Here is a 19,985-nt window from a genome sequence, read left to right on the forward strand (position 1 = left end):
AGGACGGGCTCCACGGCTCCCGGGCGTCCGGGGTTCCCTTCCCCGGGTCAGCGGCATGTCAGAGTGCCCAGGACGAGTTCCACGGGTCCCGGGCAGTCCTCCCCCGGGCGTCCGGGGCTCCCTTCCCCGGGCCGTCGGCAGGTCAGAGTGCCCAGGACGGGCTCCATGGGTCCCGGACAGTCCTCCCCCCGGGCGTCCGGGGCTCCCTTCCCCGGGCAGACGGCAGGTCAGAGTGCCCAGGACGGGCTCCACGGGTCCCGGGCAGTCCTCCCCCCGGGCGTCCGGCGCTCCCTTCTCCAGGCCGATGGCAGGTCAGAGTGACCAGGACGGGCTCCACGGGTCCCGGGCAGTCCTCTCCCGGGCGTACGTGGTTGTCCGACAGATTCGGGCAGATGTGCTTTTACGAACCGGATCGGAATCGGCCCAAATAATAATAATAATAATAATAATCCACATTTGTAAGGCGCACAATCACCCGTAAGGGTCTCTAGGCGCTAGGGGCCGTTGGGAAGATTAAGCAAGCTATTGCCCAGAGTCACATGGTGCTGGGCTAATCTGCTGCCGGTGCCGGGGATCGAACCGTGATCCCCAGATTCCAGAGTCAGCCGCCCTAGCCGCGGCGCCAGCTATTTCCCAGAGTCACGTGGTGCTGGGCTAATCTGCGGCCGGTGCCGGGGATCGAACCCTGATCTCTGGGATGCTCGAGGGTTACTACGGGCTCTACAAAAACCTTAAATAAAAAAATCTCCAGATTCCGGAGTCAGCCGCCCTAGCCGCGGCGCCAGCTATTTCCCAGAGTCACCTGGTGCTGGGCTAATCTGCGGCCGGTGCCGGGGATCGAACCGTGATCTCCAGATTCCGGAGTCAGCCTCCCTAGCCGCGGCGCCAGCTATTTCCCAGAGTCACGTGGTGCTGGGCTAATCTGCGGCCGGTGCCGGGGATCGAACCCTGATCTCTGGGATGCTCGAGGGTTACTACGCGCTCTACAAAAACCTTAAATAAAAAAATCTCCAGATTCCGGAGTCAGCCGCCCTAGCCGCGGCGCCAGCTATTTCCCAGAGTCACCTGGTGCTGGGCTAATCTGCTGCCGGTGCCGGGGATCGAACCGTGATCCCCAGATGGGGATATCCCAAAAATCTGGCATGGATACGGCCCGCCAGGACTGGTTTGGGCACCCCTGATCTAAAGGTCCCTGGTTCAATCCCGGGTTTCGGCACAGTTGAGAGGTTCCTTGCTTCTGACAAAAGAGGTCTTGGAATCTGCTACAGTACTTTTTTCTCTATTCATCAAATTTTTTCCAACTGATATACAACACAAGTAATTTAACATAGACTTTGCTTTCTGTCCTCATTCTAAACTTGCTTCCACATTTCTTGATTTCAGGTTAGACTATGAATGTTTCCCATTTCATGCTTTTTTGTAAAGTAACCTCTTGTCTGCCTTACCTTCAACTTCCCCTTAAACACAGATGTCAGTAGTCAGATGACATTGCTTACCTACTCAGGCCAAATACGTCTGGGTAATATAGTGCTAGTCCATTCAGAGTTAAAAAAACGCTACCTAACCCGGATCCTAAAAACGCTATTTACCCATTTCACAAAGTTAACTGCTGAATGATACAGGACTCCTTAAAACATATCTCTAACATATAAGGGTAAATATCCAGGTCATGCATCTAGTTTGTTGAATGGTTCAAATCAAAGTATGAAGACCTCAGCTAGCAGCAGGCCGAAATAGCTCAGTTGGGAGAGCGTTAGACTGAAGATCTAAAGGTCCCTGGTTCAATCCCGGGTTTCGGCACAGTTGAGAGGTTCCTTGCTTCTGACAAAAGAGGTCTTGGAATCTGCTGCAGGACTTTTTTCTCTATTCATCAAATTTTTTCCAACTGATATACCACACAAGTAATTTAACATAGACTTTGCTTTCTGTCCTCATTCTAAACTTGCTTCCACATTTCTTGCCTTCAGGTTAGACTATGAATGTTTCCCATTTCATGCTTTTTTGTAAAGTAACCTCTTGTCTGCCTTACCTTCAACTTCCCCTTGAACACAGATGTCAGTAGTCAGATGACATTGCTTACCTACTCAGGCCAAATACGTCTGGGTAATATAGTGCTAGTCCATTCAGAGTTAAAAAAACGCTACCTAACCCGGATCCCAAAAACGCTATTTACCCATTGCACAAGTTAACTGCTGAATGATACAGGACTCCTTAAAACATATCTCTAACATATAAGGGTAAATATCCAGGTCATGCATCTAGTTTGTTGAATGGTTCAAATCAAAGTATGAAGACCTCAGCTAGCAGCAGGCCGAAATAGCTCAGTTGGGAGAGCGTTAGACTGAAGATCTAAAGGTCCCTGCTTCAATCCCGGGTTTCTGCACAGTTGAGAAGTTCCATGCTTCTAACAAAATAGGTCTTGGAATCAGCTTTAGTACTTTTTTCTCTATTCATAAAAAAAATTTCCAACTGATATACAACACAAGCAATTTAACATAGACTTTACTTTCTGTCCTCCTTTAAACTTGCTTCCACATTTCTTGCCTTCAGGTTACACTATGAATGTTTCCCATTTCATGCTTTTTTGTAAAGTAAACTCTTGTCTGCATTACCTTCAACTTCCCCTTGAACACAGATGTCAGTAGTCAGATGACATTGCTTACCTACTCAGGCCACATACGTCTGGGTAATATAGTGCTAGTCCATTCAGAGTTAAAAAAACGCTACCTAACCCGGATCCCAAAAACGCTATTTACCCATTGCACAAGTTAACTGCTGACTGATACAGGACTCCTTAAAACATATCTCTAACATATAAGGCTAAATATCCAGGTCATGCATCTAGTTTGTTGAATGGTTCAAATCAAAGTATGAAGACCTCAGCTAGCAGCAGGCCGAAATAGCTCAGTTGGGAGAGCGTTAGACTGAAGATCTAAAGGTCCCTGGTTCAATCCCGGGTTTCGGCACAGTTGAGAGGTTCCTTGCTTCTAACAAAATAGGTCTTGGAATCAGCTGTAGTACTTTTTTCTCTATTCATCAAATTTCTTTCAACTGAAATAAAACACAAGCAATTTAACATAGACTTTGCTTTCTGTCCTCCTTCTAAACTTGCTTCCACATTTCTTGCCTTCAGGTTAGACTATGAATGTTTCCCATTTCATGCTTTTTTGTAATGTAAACTCTTGTCTGCATTACCTTCAACTTCCCCTTGAACACAGATGTCAGTAGTCAGATGACGTTGCTTACCTACTCAGGCCACATACGTCTGGGTAATATAGTACTAGTCCATTCAGAGTTAAAAAAACGCTACCTAACCCGGATCCCAAAAATGCTATTTACTCTTTGCACAAGTTAACTGCTGAATGATACAGGACTCCTTAAAACATATCTCTAACATATAAGGGTAAATATCCAGGTCATGCATCTAGTTTGTTGAATGGTTCAAATCAAAGTATGAAGACCACAGCTAGCAGCAGGCCGAAATAGCTCAGTTGGGAGAGCGTTAGACTGAAGATTTAAAGGTCCCTGGTTCAATCGCGGGTTTCGGCACAGTTGAGAGGTTCCTTGCTTCTAACAAAATAGGTCTTGGAATCAGCTGTAGTACTTTTTTATCTATTCATCAAATTTTTTCCAACTGATATACAACACAAGCAATTTAACATAGACTTTGCTTTCTGTCCTCCTTCTAAACTTGCTTCCACATTTCTTGCCTTCAGGTTAGACTATGAATGTTTCCCATTTCATGCTTTTTTGTAATGTAAACTCTTGTCTGCATTACCTTCAACTTCCCCTTGAACACAGATGTCAGTAGTCAGATGACGTTGCTTACCTACTCAGGCCACATACGTCTGGGTAATATAGTGCTAGTCCATTCAGAGTTAAAAAAACGCTACCTAACCCGGATCCCAAAAATGCTATTTACCCATTGCACAAGTTAACTCCTGAATGATACAGGACTCCTTAAAACATATCTCTAACATATAAGGGTAAATATCCAGGTCATGCATCTAGTTTGTTGAATGGTTCAAATCAAAGTATGAATACCACAGCTAGCAGCAGGCCGAAATATCTCAGTTGGGAGAGCGTTAGACGGAAGATCTAAAGGTCCCTGTTTCAATCCCGGTTTTCGGCACAGTTGAGAGGTTCCTTGCTTTCAACAAAATAGGTCTTGAAATCTGCTGCAGTACTTTTTTCTCTATTCATCAAATTTTTTCGAACTGATATACAACACAAGCAATTTAACATAGACTTTGCTTTCTGTCCTCCTTCTAAACTTGCTTCCACATTTCTTGCCTTCAGGTTAGACTATGAATGTTTCCCATTTCATGCTTTTTTGTAAAGTAAACTCTTGTCTGCATTACCTTCAACTTCCCCTTGAACACAGATGTCAGTAGTCAGATGACATTGCTTACCTACTCAGGCCACATACGTCTGGGTAATATAGTGCTAGTCCATTCAGAGTTAAAAAAACGTTACCTAACCCGGATCCCAAAAACGCTATTTACCCATTGCACAAGTTAACTGCTGAATGATACAGGACTCCTTAAAACATATCTCTAACATATAAGGGTAAATATCCAGGTCATGCATCTAGTTTGTTGAATGGTTCAAATCAAAGTATGAAGACCTCAGCTAGCGGCAGGCCGAAATAGCTCAGTTGGGAGAGCGTTAGACTGAAGAGCTAAAGGTCTCTGGTTCAATCCCGGGTTTCGGCACAGTTGAGAGGTTCCTTGCTTCTAACAAAATATGTCTTGGAATCAGCTGTAGTACTTTTTTCTCTATTCATCAAATTCTTTCCAACTGATATACAACACAAGCAATTTAACATAGACTTTGCTTTGTGTCCTCCTTCTAAACTTGCTTCCACATTTCTTGCCTTCAGGTTAGACTATGAATGTTTCCTATTTCATGCTTTTTTGTAATGTAAACTCTTGTCTGCCTTACCTTCAACTTCCCCTTGAACACAGATGTCAGTAGTCAGATGACGTTGCTTACCTACTCAGGCCACATACGTCTGGGTAATATAGTGCTAGTCCATTCAGAGTTAAAAAAAACGCTACCTAACCCGGATCCCAAAACTCTATTTACCCATTGCACAAGTTAACTGCTGAATGATACAGGACTCCTTAAAACATATCTCTAACATATAAGGGTAAACATCCAGGTCATGCATCTAGTTTGTTGAATGGTTCAAATCAAAGTATGAAGACCACAGCTAGCAGCAGGCCGAAATAGCTCAGTTGGGAGAGCGTTAGACTGAAGATCTAAAGGTCCCTGGTTCAATCCCGGGTTTCGGCACAGTTGAGAGGTTCCTTGCTTCTAACAAAATAGGTCTTGGAATCAGCTGTAGTACTTTTTTCACTATTCATCAAATTTTTTCTAACTGATATACAACACAAGCAATTTAACATAGACTTTGCTTTGTGTCCTCCTTCTAACCTTGCTTCCACATTTCTTGCCTTCAGGTTAGACTATGAATGTTTCCCATTTCATGCTTTTTTGTAATGTAAACTCTTGTCTGCATTACCTTCAACTTCCCCTTGAACACAGATGTCAGTAGGCAGATGACATTGCTTACCTTCTCAGGCCATATACGTCTGGGTAATATAGTGCTAGTCCATTCAGAGTTAAAAAAACGTTACCTAACCCGGATCCCAAAAACGCTATTTACCCATTGCACAAGTTAACTGCTGAATGATACAGGACTCCTTAAAACATATCTCTAACATATAAGTGTAAATATCCAGGTCATGCATCTAGTTTGTTGAATGGTTCAAATCAAAGTATGAAGACCACAGCTAGCAGCAGGCCGAAGTAGCTCAGTTGGGAGAGCGTTAGACTGAAGATCTAAAGGTCCCTGGTTCAATCCTGGGTTTCGGCACAGTTGAGAGGTTCCTTGCTTCTGACAAAATAGGTCTTGGAATCAGCTGTAGTACTTTTTTCTCTATTCATCAAATTTTTTCCAACTGATATACAACACAAGCAATTTAACATAGACTTTGCTTTGTGTCCTCCTTCTAAACTTGCTTCCACATTTCTTGCCTTCAGGTTAGACTATGAATGTTTCCCATTTCATGCTTTTTTGTAATGTAAACTCTTGTCTGCATTACCTTCAACTTCCCCTTGAACACAGATGTCAGTAGTCAGATGACATTGCTTACCTTCTCAGGCCACATACGTCTGTGTAATATAGTGCTAGTCCATTCAGAGTTAAAAAAACATTACCTAACCCGGATCCCAAAAACGCTATTTACCCATTGCACAAGTTAACTGCTGAATGATACAGGACTCCTTAAAACATATCTCTAACATATAAGTGTAAATATCCAGGTCATGCATCTGGTTTGTTGAATGGTTCAAATCAAAGTATGAAAAACACAGCTAGCAGCAGGCTGAAATAGCTCAGTTGGGAGAGCGTTAGACTGAAGATCTAAAGGTCCCTGGTTCAATCCCGGGTTTCGGCACAGTTGAGAGGTTCCTTGCTTCTGACAAAATAGGTCTTGGAATCAGCTGTAGTACTTTTTTCTCTATTCATCAAATTTTTTCCAACTGATATACAACACAAGCAATTTAACATAGACTTTGCTTTGTGTCCTCCTTCTAAACTTGCTTCCACATTTCTTGCCTTCAGGTTAGACTATGAATGTTTCCCATTTCATGCTTTTTTGTAATGTAAACTCTTGTCTGCATTACCTTCAACTTCCCCTTGAACACAGATGTCAGTAGTCAGATGACGTTGCTTACCTACTCAGGCCACATACGTCTGGGTAATATAGTGCTAGTCCATTCAGAGTTAAAAAAACGCTACCTAACCCGGATCCCAAAAACGCTATTTACCCATTGCACAAGTTAACTGCTGAATGATACAGGACTCCTTAAAACACATCTCTAACATATAAGGGTAAATATCCAGGTCATGCATCTAGTTTGTTGAATGGTTCAAATCAAAGTATGAAGACCACAGATATCAGCAGGCCGAAATAGCTCAGTTGGGAGAGCGTTAGTCTGAAGATCTGAAGGTCGCTGGTTCAATCCCGGGTTTCGGCACAGTTGAGAGGTTCCTTGCTTCTGACAAAAGAGGTCTTGAAGTCTGCTGCAGTACTTTTTTCTCTATTCATCAAATTTTTTCCAACTGATATACAACACAAGTAATTTAACATAGACTTTGCTTTCTGTCCTCATTCTAAACTTGCTTCCACATTTCTTGCCTTCAGGTTAGACTATGAATGTTTCCCATTTCATGCTTTTTTGTAAAGTAACCTCTTGTCTGCATTACCTTCAACTTCCCCTTGAACACAGATGTCAGTAGTCAGATGACATTGCTTACCTACTCAGGCCACATACGTCTGGGTAATATAGTGCTAGTCCATTCAGAGTTAAAAAAACGCTACCTAACCCGGATCCCAAAAACGCTATTTACCCATTGCAAAAGTTAACTGCTGAATGATACAGGACTCCTTAAGACATATCTCTAACATATAAGGGTAAATATCCAGGTCATGCATCTAGTTTGTTGAATGGTTCAAATCAAAGTATGAAGACCACAGCTAGCAGCAGGCTGAAATAGCTCAGTTGGGAGAGCGTTAGACTGAAGATCTAAAGGTACCTGGTTCAATCCCGGGTTTCGGCACAGTTGAGAGGTTCCTTGCTTCTAACAAAATAGGTCTTGGAATCAGTTGTAGTACTTTTTTATCTATTCATCAAATTTTTTCCAACTGATATACAACACAAGCAATTTAACATAGACTTTGCTTTCTGTCCTCCTTCTAAACTTGCTTCCACATTTCTTGCCTTCAGGTTAGACTATGAATGTTTCCCATTTCATGCTTTTTTGTAATGTAAACTCTTGTCTGCATTACCTTCAACTTCCCCTTGAACACAGATGTCAGTAGTCAGATGACGTTGCTTACCTACTCAGGCCACATACGTCTGGGTAATATAGTGCTAGTCCGTTCAGAGTTAAAAAAACGCTACCTAACCCGGATCCCAAAAATGCTATTTACCCATTGCACAAGTTAACTGCTGAATGATACAGGACTCCTTAAAACATATCTCTAACATATAAGGGTAAATATCCAGGTCATGCATCTAGTTTGTTGAATGGTTCAAATCAAAGTATGAAGACCACAGCTAGCAGCAGGCCGAAATATCTCAGTTGGGAGAGCGTTAGACGGAAGATCTAAAGGTCCCTGTTTCAATCCCGGTTTTCGGCACAGTTGAGAGGTTCCTTGCTTTCAACAAAATAGGTCTTGAAATCTGCTGCAGTACTTTTTTCTCTATTCATCAAATTTTTTCGAACTGATATACAACACAAGCAATTTAACATAGACTTTGCTTTCTGTCCTCCTTCTAAACTTGCTTCCACATTTCTTGCCTTCAGGTTAGACTATGAATGTTTCCCATTTCATGCTTTTTTGTAAAGTAAACTCCTGTCTGCATTACCTTCAACTTCCCCTTGAACACAGATGTCAGTAGTCAGATGACATTGCTTACCTACTCAGGCCACATACGTCTGGGTAATATAGTGCTAGTCCATTCAGAGTTAAAAAAACGTTACCTAACCCGGATCCCAAAACTCTATTTACCCATTGCACAAGTTAACTGCTGAATGATACAGGACTCCTTAAAACATATCTCTAACATATAAGGGTAAATATCCAGGTCATGCATCTAGTTTGTTGAATGGTTCAAATCAAAGTATGAAGACCACTGCTAGCAGCAGGCCGAAATAGCTCAGTTGGGAGAGCGTTAGACTGAAGATCTAAAGGTCCCTGGTTCAATCCCGGGTTTCGGCACAGTTGAGAGGTTCCTTGCTTCTGACAAAAGAGGTCTTGGAATCTGCTACAGTACTTTTTTCTCTATTCATCAAATTTTTTCCAACTGATATACAACACAAGCAATTTAACATAGACTTTGCTTTCTGTCCTCCTTCTAAACTTGCTTCCACATTTCTTGCCTTCAGGTTAGACTATGAATGTTTCCCATTTCATGCTTTTTTGTAAAGTAAACTCTTGTCTGCATTACCTTCAACTTCCCCTTGAACACAGATGTCAGTAGTCAGATGACATTGCTTACCTACTCAGGCCACATACGTCTGGGTAATATAGTGCTAGTCCATTCAGAGTTAAAAAAACGTTACCTAACCCGGATCCCAAAACTCTATTTACCCATTGCACAAGTTAACTGCTGAATGATACAGGACTCCTTAAAACATATCTCTAACATATAAGGGTAAACATCCAGGTCATGCATCTAGTTTGTTGAATTGTTCAAATCAAAGTATGAAGACCACAGCTAGCAGCAGGCCGAAATAGCTCAGTTGGGAGAGCGTTAGACTGAAGATCTAAAGGTCCCTGGTTCAATCCCGGGTTTCGGCACAGTTGAGAGGTTCCTTGCTTCTAACAAAATAGGTCTTGGAATCAGCTGTAGTACTTTTTTCACTATTCATCAAATTTTTTCTAACTGATATACAACACAAGCAATTTAACATAGACTTTGCTTTGTGTCCTCCTTCTAACCTTGCTTCCACATTTCTTGCCTTCAGGTTAGACTATGAATGTTTCCCATTTCATGCTTTTTTGTAATGTAAACTCTTGTCTGCATTACCTTCAACTTCCCCTTGAACACAGATGTCAGTAGTCAGATGACATTGCTTACCTTCTCAGGCCACATACGTCTGGGTAATATAGTGCTAGTCCATTCAGAGTTAAAAAAACGCTACCTAACCCGGATCCCAAAAACGCTATTTACCCATTGCACAAGTTAACTGCTGACTGATACAGGACTCCTTAAAACATATCTCTAACATATAAGGATAAATATCCAGGTCATGCATCTAGTTTGTTGAATGGTTCAAATCAAAGTATGAAGACCTCAGCTAGCAGCAGGCCGAAATAGCTCAGTTGGGAGAGCGTTAGACTGAAGATCTAAAGGTCCCTGGTTCAATCCCGGGTTTCGGCACAGTTGAGAGGTTCCTTGCTTCTAACAAAATAGGTCTTGGAATCAGCTGTAGTACTTTTTTCTCTATTCATCAAATTTCTTTCAACTGAAATAAAACACAAGCAATTTAACATAGACTTTGCTTTCTGTCCTCCTTCTAAACTTGCTTCCACATTTCTTGCCTTCAGGTTAGACTATGAATGTTTCCCATTTCATGCTTTTTTGTAATGTAAACTCTTGTCTGCATTACCTTCAACTTCCCCTTGAACACAGATGTCAGTAGTCAGATGACGTTGCTTACCTACTCAGGCCACATACGTCTGGGTAATATAGTACTAGTCCATTCAGAGTTAAAAAAACGCTACCTAACCCGGATCCCAAAAATGCTATTTACTCTTTGCACAAGTTAACTGCTGAATGATACAGGACTCCTTAAAACATATCTCTAACATATAAGGGTAAATATCCAGGTCATGCATCTAGTTTGTTGAATGGTTCAAATCAAAGTATGAAGACCACAGCTAGCAGCAGGCCGAAATAGCTCAGTTGGGAGAGCGTTAGACTGAAGATTTAAAGGTCCCTGGTTCAATCGCGGGTTTCGGCACAGTTGAGAGGTTCCTTGCTTCTAACAAAATAGGTCTTGGAATCAGCTGTAGTACTTTTTTATCTATTCATCAAATTTTTTCCAACTGATATACAACACAAGCAATTTAACATAGACTTTGCTTTCTGTCCTCCTTCTAAACTTGCTTCCACATTTCTTGCCTTCAGGTTAGACTATGAATGTTTCCCATTTCATGCTTTTTTGTAATGTAAACTCTTGTCTGCATTACCTTCAACTTCCCCTTGAACACAGATGTCAGTAGTCAGATGACGTTGCTTACCTACTCAGGCCACATACGTCTGGGTAATATAGTGCTAGTCCATTCAGAGTTAAAAAAACGCTACCTAACCCGGATCCCAAAAATGCTATTTACCCATTGCACAAGTTAACTCCTGAATGATACAGGACTCCTTAAAACATATCTCTAACATATAAGGGTAAATATCCAGGTCATGCATCTAGTTTGTTGAATGGTTCAAATCAAAGTATGAATACCACAGCTAGCAGCAGGCCGAAATATCTCAGTTGGGAGAGCGTTAGACGGAAGATCTAAAGGTCCCTGTTTCAATCCCGGTTTTCGGCACAGTTGAGAGGTTCCTTGCTTTCAACAAAATAGGTCTTGAAATCTGCTGCAGTACTTTTTTCTCTATTCATCAAATTTTTTCGAACTGATATACAACACAAGCAATTTAACATAGACTTTGCTTTCTGTCCTCCTTCTAAACTTGCTTCCACATTTCTTGCCTTCAGGTTAGACTATGAATGTTTCCCATTTCATGCTTTTTTGTAAAGTAAACTCTTGTCTGCATTACCTTCAACTTCCCCTTGAACACAGATGTCAGTAGTCAGATGACATTGCTTACCTACTCAGGCCACATACGTCTGGGTAATATAGTGCTAGTCCATTCAGAGTTAAAAAAACGTTACCTAACCCGGATCCCAAAAACGCTATTTACCCATTGCACAAGTTAACTGCTGAATGATACAGGACTCCTTAAAACATATCTCTAACATATAAGGGTAAATATCCAGGTCATGCATCTAGTTTGTTGAATGGTTCAAATCAAAGTATGAAGACCTCAGCTAGCGGCAGGCCGAAATAGCTCAGTTGGGAGAGCGTTAGACTGAAGAGCTAAAGGTCTCTGGTTCAATCCCGGGTTTCGGCACAGTTGAGAGGTTCCTTGCTTCTAACAAAATATGTCTTGGAATCAGCTGTAGTACTTTTTTCTCTATTCATCAAATTCTTTCCAACTGATATACAACACAAGCAATTTAACATAGACTTTGCTTTGTGTCCTCCTTCTAAACTTGCTTCCACATTTCTTGCCTTCAGGTTAGACTATGAATGTTTCCTATTTCATGCTTTTTTGTAATGTAAACTCTTGTCTGCCTTACCTTCAACTTCCCCTTGAACACAGATGTCAGTAGTCAGATGACGTTGCTTACCTACTCAGGCCACATACGTCTGGGTAATATAGTGCTAGTCCATTCAGAGTTAAAAAAAACGCTACCTAACCCGGATCCCAAAACTCTATTTACCCATTGCACAAGTTAACTGCTGAATGATACAGGACTCCTTAAAACATATCTCTAACATATAAGGGTAAACATCCAGGTCATGCATCTAGTTTGTTGAATGGTTCAAATCAAAGTATGAAGACCACAGCTAGCAGCAGGCCGAAATAGCTCAGTTGGGAGAGCGTTAGACTGAAGATCTAAAGGTCCCTGGTTCAATCCCGGGTTTCGGCACAGTTGAGAGGTTCCTTGCTTCTAACAAAATAGGTCTTGGAATCAGCTGTAGTACTTTTTTCACTATTCATCAAATTTTTTCTAACTGATATACAACACAAGCAATTTAACATAGACTTTGCTTTGTGTCCTCCTTCTAACCTTGCTTCCACATTTCTTGCCTTCAGGTTAGACTATGAATGTTTCCCATTTCATGCTTTTTTGTAATGTAAACTCTTGTCTGCATTACCTTCAACTTCCCCTTGAACACAGATGTCAGTAGGCAGATGACATTGCTTACCTTCTCAGGCCATATACGTCTGGGTAATATAGTGCTAGTCCATTCAGAGTTAAAAAAACGTTACCTAACCCGGATCCCAAAAACGCTATTTACCCATTGCACAAGTTAACTGCTGAATGATACAGGACTCCTTAAAACATATCTCTAACATATAAGTGTAAATATCCAGGTCATGCATCTAGTTTGTTGAATGGTTCAAATCAAAGTATGAAGACCACAGCTAGCAGCAGGCCGAAGTAGCTCAGTTGGGAGAGCGTTAGACTGAAGATCTAAAGGTCCCTGGTTCAATCCCGGGTTTCGGCACAGTTGAGAGGTTCCTTGCTTCTGACAAAATAGGTCTTGGAATCAGCTGTAGTACTTTTTTCTCTATTCATCAAATTTTTTCCAACTGATATACAACACAAGCAATTTAACATAGACTTTGCTTTGTGTCCTCCTTCTAAACTTGCTTCCACATTTCTTGCCTTCAGGTTAGACTATGAATGTTTCCCATTTCATGCTTTTTTGTAATGTAAACTCTTGTCTGCATTACCTTCAACTTCCCCTTGAACACAGATGTCAGTAGTCAGATGACATTGCTTACCTTCTCAGGCCACATACGTCTGTGTAATATAGTGCTAGTCCATTCAGAGTTAAAAAAACATTACCTAACCCGGATCCCAAAAACGCTATTTACCCATTGCACAAGTTAACTGCTGAATGATACAGGACTCCTTAAAACATATCTCTAACATATAAGTGTAAATATCCAGGTCATGCATCTGGTTTGTTGAATGGTTCAAATCAAAGTATGAAAAACACAGCTAGCAGCAGGCTGAAATAGCTCAGTTGGGAGAGCGTTAGACTGAAGATCTAAAGGTCCCTGGTTCAATCCCGGGTTTCGGCACAGTTGAGAGGTTCCTTGCTTCTGACAAAATAGGTCTTGGAATCAGCTGTAGTACTTTTTTCTCTATTCATCAAATTTTTTCCAACTGATATACAACACAAGCAATTTAACATAGACTTTGCTTTGTGTCCTCCTTCTAAACTTGCTTCCACATTTCTTGCCTTCAGGTTAGACTATGAATGTTTCCCATTTCATGCTTTTTTGTAATGTAAACTCTTGTCTGCATTACCTTCAACTTCCCCTTGAACACAGATGTCAGTAGTCAGATGACGTTGCTTACCTACTCAGGCCACATACGTCTGGGTAATATAGTGCTAGTCCATTCAGAGTTAAAAAAACGCTACCTAACCCGGATCCCAAAAACGCTATTTACCCATTGCACAAGTTAACTGCTGAATGATACAGGACTCCTTAAAACACATCTCTAACATATAAGGGTAAATATCCAGGTCATGCATCTAGTTTGTTGAATGGTTCAAATCAAAGTATGAAGACCACAGATATCAGCAGGCCGAAATAGCTCAGTTGGGAGAGCGTTAGTCTGAAGATCTGAAGGTCGCTGGTTCAATCCCGGGTTTCGGCACAGTTGAGAGGTTCCTTGCTTCTGACAAAAGAGGTCTTGGAGTCTGCTGCAGTACTTTTTTCTCTATTCATCAAATTTTTTCCAACTGATATACAACACAAGTAATTTAACATAGACTTTGCTTTCTGTCCTCATTCTAAACTTGCTTCCACATTTCTTGCCTTCAGGTTAGACTATGAATGTTTCCCATTTCATGCTTTTTTGTAAAGTAACCTCTTGTCTGCATTACCTTCAACTTCCCCTTGAACACAGATGTCAGTAGTCAGATGACATTGCTTACCTACTCAGGCCACATACGTCTGGGTAATATAGTGCTAGTCCATTCAGAGTTAAAAAAACGCTACCTAACCCGGATCCCAAAAACGCTATTTACCCATTGCAAAAGTTAACTGCTGAATGATACAGGACTCCTTAAAACATATCTCTAACATATAAGGGTAAATATCCAGGTCATGCATCTAGTTTGTTGAATGGTTCAAATCAAAGTATGAAGACCACAGCTAGCAGCAGGCTGAAATAGCTCAGTTGGGAGAGCGTTAGACTGAAGATCTAAAGGTACCTGGTTCAATCCCGGGTTTCGGCACAGTTGAGAGGTTCCTTGCTTCTAACAAAATAGGTCTTGGAATCAGTTGTAGTACTTTTTTATCTATTCATCAAATTTTTTCCAACTGATATACAACACAAGCAATTTAACATAGACTTTGCTTTCTGTCCTCCTTCTAAACTTGCTTCCACATTTCTTGCCTTCAGGTTAGACTATGAATGTTTCCCATTTCATGCTTTTTTGTAATGTAAACTCTTGTCTGCATTACCTTCAACTTCCCCTTGAACACAGATGTCAGTAGTCAGATGACGTTGCTTACCTACTCAGGCCACATACGTCTGGGTAATATAGTGCTAGTCCGTTCAGAGTTAAAAAAACGCTACCTAACCCGGATCCCAAAAATGCTATTTACCCATTGCACAAGTTAACTGCTGAATGATACAGGACTCCTTAAAACATATCTCTAACATATAAGGGTAAATATCCAGGTCATGCATCTAGTTTGTTGAATGGTTCAAATCAAAGTATGAAGACCACAGCTAGCAGCAGGCCGAAATATCTCAGTTGGAAGAGCGTTAGACGGAAGATCTAAAGGTCCCTGTTTCAATCCCGGTTTTCGGCACAGTTGAGAGGTTCCTTGCTTTCAACAAAATAGGTCTTGAAATCTGCTGCAGTACTTTTTTCTCTATTCATCAAATTTTTTCGAACTGATATACAACACAAGCAATTTAACATAGACTTTGCTTTCTGTCCTCCTTCTAAACTTGCTTCCACATTTCTTGCCTTCAGGTTAGACTATGAATGTTTCCCATTTCATGCTTTTTTGTAAAGTAAACTCTTGTCTGCATTACCTTCAACTTCCCCTTGAACACAGATGTCAGTAGTCAGATGACATTGCTTACCTACTCAGGCCACATACGTCTGGGTAATATAGTGCTAGTCCATTCAGAGTTAAAAAAACGTTACCTAACCCGGATCCCAAAACTCTATTTACCCATTGCACAAGTTAACTGCTGAATGATACAGGACTCCTTAAAACATATCTCTAACATATAAGGGTAAATATCCAGGTCATGCATCTAGTTTGTTGAATGGTTCAAATCAAAGTATGAAGACCACTGCTAGCAGCAGGCCGAAATAGCTCAGTTGGGAGAGCGTTAGACTGAAGATCTAAAGGTCCCTGGTTCAATCCCGGGTTTCGGCACAGTTGAGAGGTTCCTTGCTTCTGACAAAAGAGGTCTTGGAATCTGCTACAGTACTTTTTTCTCTATTCATCAAATTTTTTCCAACTGATATACAACACAAGCAATTTAACATAGACTTTGCTTTCTGTCCTCCTTCTAAACTTGCTTCCACATTTCTTGCCTTCAGGTTAGACTATGAATGTTTCCCATTTCATGCTTTTTTGTAAAGTAAACTCTTGTCTGCATTACCTTCAACTTCCCCTTGAACACAGATGTCAGTAGTCAGATGACATTGCTTACCTACTCAGGCCACATACGTCTGGGTAATATAGTGCTAGTCCATTCAGAGTTAAAAAAACGTTACCTAACCCGGATCCCAAAAACGCTATTTACCCATTGCACAAGTTAACTGCTGAATGATACAGGACTCCTTAAAACATATCTCTAACATATAAGGGTAAATATCCAGGTCATGCATCTAGTTTGTTGAATGGTTCAAATCAAAGTATGAAGACCTCAGCTAGCGGCAGGCCGAAATAGCTCAGTTGGGAGAGCGTTAGACTGAAGAGCTAAAGGTCTCTGGTTCAATCCCGGGCTTCGGCACAGTTGAGGGGTTCCTTGCTTCTAACAAAATAGGTCTTGGAATCAGCTGTAGTACTTTTTTCTCTATTCATCAAATTCTTTCCAACTGATATACAACACAAGCAATTTAACATAGACTTTGCTTTGTGTCCTCCTTCTAAACTTGCTTCCACATTTCTTGCCTTCAGGTTAGACTATGAATGTTTCCCATTTCATGCTTTTTTGTAATGTAAACTCTTGTCTGCCTTACCTTCAACTTCCCCTTGAACACAGATGTCAGTAGTCAGATGACGTTGCTTACCTACTCAGGCCACATACGTCTGGGTAATATAGTGCTAGTCCATTCAGAGTTAAAAAAACGCTACCTAACCCGGATCCCAAAACTCTATTTACCCATTGCACAAGTTAACTGCTGAATGATACAGGACTCCTTAAAACCTATCTCTAACATATAAGGGTAAACATCCAGGTCATGCATCTAGTTTGTTGAATGGTTCAAATCAAAGTATGAAGACCACAGCTAGCAGCAGGCTGAAATAGCTCAGTTGGGAGAGCGTTAGACTGAAAATCTAAAGGTCCCTGGTTCAATCCTGGGTTTCGGCACAGTTGAGAGGTTCCTTGCTTCTAACAAAATAGGTCTTGGAATCAGCTGTAGTACTTTTTTCACTATTCATCAAATTTTTTCTAACTGATATACAACACAAGCAATTTAACATAGACTTTGCTTTGTGTCCTCCTTCTAACCTTGCTTCCACATTTCTTGCCTTCAGGTTAGACTATGAATGTTTCCCATTTCATGCTTTTTTGTAATGTAAACTCTTGTCTGCATTACCTTCAACTTCCCCTTGAACACAGATGTCAGTAGTCAGATGACATTGCTTACCTTCTCAGGCCACATATGTCTGTGTAATATAGTGCTAGTCCATTCAGAGTTAAAAAAACGTTACCTAACCCGGATCCCAAAAACGCTATTTACCCATTGCACAAGTTAACTGCTGAATGATACAGGACTCCTTAAAACATATCTCTAACATATAAGTGTAAATATCCAGGTCATGCATCTAGTTTGTTGAATGGTTCAAATCAAAGTATGAAGAACACAGCTAGCAGCAGGCCGAAATAGCTCAGTTGGGAGAGCGTTAGACTGAAGATCTAAAGGTCCCTGGTTCAATCCCGGGTTTCGGCACAGTTGAGAGGTTCCTTGCTTCTGACAAAATAGGTCTCGGAATCAGCTGTAGTACTTTTTTCTCTATTCATCAAATTTTTTCCAACTGATATACAACACAAGCAATTTAACATAGACTTTGCTTTGTGTCCTCCTTCTAAACTTGCTTCCACATTTCTTGCCTTCAGGTTAGACTATGAATGTTTCCCATTTCATGCTTTTTTGTAATGTAAACTCTTGTCTGCATTACCTTCAACTTCCCCTTGAACACAGATGTCAGTAGTCAGATGACGTTGCTTACCTACTCAGGCCACATACGTCTGGGTAATATAGTGCTAGACCATTCAGAGTTAAAAAAACGCTACCTAACCCGGATCCCAAAAACGCTATTTACCCATTGCACAAGTTAACTGCTGAATGATACAGGACTCCTTAAAACACATCTCTAACATATAAGGGTAAATATCCAGGTCATGCATCTAGTTTGTTGAATGGTTCAAATCAAAGTATGAAGACCACAGATATCAGCAGGCCGAAATAGCTCAGTTGGGAGAGCGTTAGTCTGAAGATCTGAAGGTCCCTGGTTCAATCCCGGGTTTCGGCACAGTTGAGAGGTTCCTTGCTTTTGACAAAAGAGGTCTTGGAATCTGCTGCAGTACTTTTTTCTCTATTCATCAAATTTTTTCCAACTGATATACAACACAAGTTATTTAACATAGACTTTGCTTTCTGTCCTCATTCTAAACTTGCTTCCACATTTCTTGCCTTCAGGTTAGACTATGAATGTTTCCCATTTCATGCTTTTTTGTAAAGTAACCTCTTGTCTGCATTACCTTCAACTTCCCCTTGAACACAGATGTCAGTAGTCAGATGACATTGCTTACCTACTCAGGCCACATACGTCTGGGTAATATAGTGCTAGTCCATTCAGAGTTAAAAAAACGCTACCTAACCCGGATCCCAAAAACGCTATTTACCCATTGCACAAGTTAACTGCTGAATGATACAGGACTCCTTAAAACATATCTCTAACATATAAGGGTAAATATCCAGGTCATGCATCTAGTTTGTTGAATGGTTCAAATCAAAGTATGAAGAACACAGCTAGCAGCAGGCCGAAATAGCTCAGTTGGGAGAGCGTTAGACTGAAGATCTAAAGGTCCCTGGTTCAATCCCGGGTTTCGGCACAGTTGAGAGGTTCCTTGCTTCTGACAAAATAGGTCTTGGAATCAGCTGTAGTACTTTTTTCTCTATTCATCAAATTTCTTCCAACTGATATACAACACAAGCAATTTAACATAGACTTTGCTTTGTGTCCTCCTTCTAAACTTGCTTCCACATTTCTTGCCTTCAGGTTAGACTATGAATGTTTCCCATTTCATGCTTTTTTGTAATGTAAACTCTTGTCTGCATTACCTTCAACTTCCCCTTGAACACAGATGTCAGTAGTCAGATGACGTTGCTTACCTACTCAGGCCACATACGTCTGGGTAATATAGTGCTAGTCCATTCAGAGTTAAAAAAACGCTACCTAACCCGGATCCCAAAAACGCTATTTACCCATTGCACAAGTTAACTGCTGAATGATACAGGACTCCTTAAAACACATCTCTAACATATAAGGGTAAATATCCAGGTCATGCATCTAGTTTGTTGAATGGTTCAAATCAAAGTATGAAGACCACAGATATCAGCAGGCCGAAATAGCTCAGTTGGGAGAGCGTTAGTCTGAAGATCTGAAGGTCCCTGGTTCAATCCCGGGTTTCGGCACAGTTGAGAGGTTCCTTGCTTCTGACAAAAGAGGTCTTGGAATCTGCTGCAGTACTTTTTTCTCTATTCATCAAATTTTTTCCAACTGATATACAACACAAGTAATTTAACATAGACTTTGCTTTCTGTCCTCATTCTAAACTTGCTTCCACATTTCTTGCCTTCAGGTTAGACTATGAATGTTTCCCATTTCATGCTTTTTTGTAAAGTAACCTCTTGTCTGCATTACCTTCAACTTCCCCTTGAACACAGATGTCAGTAGTCAGATGACATTGCTTACCTACTCAGGCCACATACGTCTGGGTAATATAGTGCTAGTCCATTCAGAGTTAAAAAAACGCTACCTAACCCGGATCCCAAAAACGCTATTTACCCATTGCACAAGTTAACTGCTGAATGATACAGGACTCCTTAAAACATATCTCTAACATATAAGGGTAAATATCCAGGTCATGCATCTAGTTTGTTGAATGGTTCAAATCAAAGTATGAAGACCACTGCTAGCAGCAGGCCGAAATAGCTCAGTTGGGAGAGCGTTAGACTGAAGATCTAAAGCAGGGGTGCCCAAACCTGTCCTGGCGGGCCGTATCCATGCCAGATTTTTGGGATATCCCCATCTGGTGATCACGGTTCGATCCCCGGCGCCGGCGGCAGATCAGAGTGCCCAGGACGGGGTCCATGTGACCCGGGCAGTCCTAT

General features: G+C 41.2%; 13 non-coding genes across 13 annotated transcripts; all 13 read left to right on the forward strand.

Annotated features, from left to right (window-relative positions):
• The first annotated feature begins 1,727 nt into the window (after positions 1 to 1,727).
• On the forward strand, positions 1,728 to 1,800 carry TRNAF-GAA (transfer RNA phenylalanine (anticodon GAA)). The gene has a single exon. It is a non-coding gene; the product is annotated as a tRNA-Phe (tRNA).
• Positions 1,801 to 2,893: 1,093 nt separating this feature from the next.
• On the forward strand, positions 2,894 to 2,966 carry TRNAF-GAA (transfer RNA phenylalanine (anticodon GAA)). Its single transcript has one exon. It is a non-coding gene; the product is annotated as a tRNA-Phe (tRNA).
• A 2,259-nt stretch (positions 2,967 to 5,225) lies between these two features.
• On the forward strand, positions 5,226 to 5,298 carry TRNAF-GAA (transfer RNA phenylalanine (anticodon GAA)). Its single transcript has one exon. It is a non-coding gene; the product is annotated as a tRNA-Phe (tRNA).
• Positions 5,299 to 6,391: 1,093 nt separating this feature from the next.
• TRNAF-GAA (transfer RNA phenylalanine (anticodon GAA)) lies at positions 6,392 to 6,464 on the forward strand. The gene has a single exon. It is a non-coding gene; the product is annotated as a tRNA-Phe (tRNA).
• A 2,258-nt stretch (positions 6,465 to 8,722) lies between these two features.
• Positions 8,723 to 8,795, forward strand: TRNAF-GAA (transfer RNA phenylalanine (anticodon GAA)). The gene has a single exon. It is a non-coding gene; the product is annotated as a tRNA-Phe (tRNA).
• A 509-nt stretch (positions 8,796 to 9,304) lies between these two features.
• Positions 9,305 to 9,377, forward strand: TRNAF-GAA (transfer RNA phenylalanine (anticodon GAA)). The gene has a single exon. It is a non-coding gene; the product is annotated as a tRNA-Phe (tRNA).
• A 510-nt stretch (positions 9,378 to 9,887) lies between these two features.
• TRNAF-GAA (transfer RNA phenylalanine (anticodon GAA)) lies at positions 9,888 to 9,960 on the forward strand. Its single transcript has one exon. It is a non-coding gene; the product is annotated as a tRNA-Phe (tRNA).
• Positions 9,961 to 12,219: 2,259 nt separating this feature from the next.
• On the forward strand, positions 12,220 to 12,292 carry TRNAF-GAA (transfer RNA phenylalanine (anticodon GAA)). Its single transcript has one exon. It is a non-coding gene; the product is annotated as a tRNA-Phe (tRNA).
• A 510-nt stretch (positions 12,293 to 12,802) lies between these two features.
• Positions 12,803 to 12,875, forward strand: TRNAF-GAA (transfer RNA phenylalanine (anticodon GAA)). The gene has a single exon. It is a non-coding gene; the product is annotated as a tRNA-Phe (tRNA).
• A 510-nt stretch (positions 12,876 to 13,385) lies between these two features.
• Positions 13,386 to 13,458, forward strand: TRNAF-GAA (transfer RNA phenylalanine (anticodon GAA)). The gene has a single exon. It is a non-coding gene; the product is annotated as a tRNA-Phe (tRNA).
• A 2,258-nt stretch (positions 13,459 to 15,716) lies between these two features.
• Positions 15,717 to 15,789, forward strand: TRNAF-GAA (transfer RNA phenylalanine (anticodon GAA)). Its single transcript has one exon. It is a non-coding gene; the product is annotated as a tRNA-Phe (tRNA).
• A 1,675-nt stretch (positions 15,790 to 17,464) lies between these two features.
• TRNAF-GAA (transfer RNA phenylalanine (anticodon GAA)) lies at positions 17,465 to 17,537 on the forward strand. The gene has a single exon. It is a non-coding gene; the product is annotated as a tRNA-Phe (tRNA).
• A 1,093-nt stretch (positions 17,538 to 18,630) lies between these two features.
• TRNAF-GAA (transfer RNA phenylalanine (anticodon GAA)) lies at positions 18,631 to 18,703 on the forward strand. Its single transcript has one exon. It is a non-coding gene; the product is annotated as a tRNA-Phe (tRNA).
• Positions 18,704 to 19,985: the final 1,282 nt, after the last annotated feature.

This window comes from Lissotriton helveticus, chromosome 8 (assembly GCF_964261635.1).
Source record: "Lissotriton helveticus chromosome 8, aLisHel1.1, whole genome shotgun sequence".
NCBI lineage: Eukaryota > Metazoa > Chordata > Amphibia > Caudata > Salamandridae > Lissotriton > Lissotriton helveticus.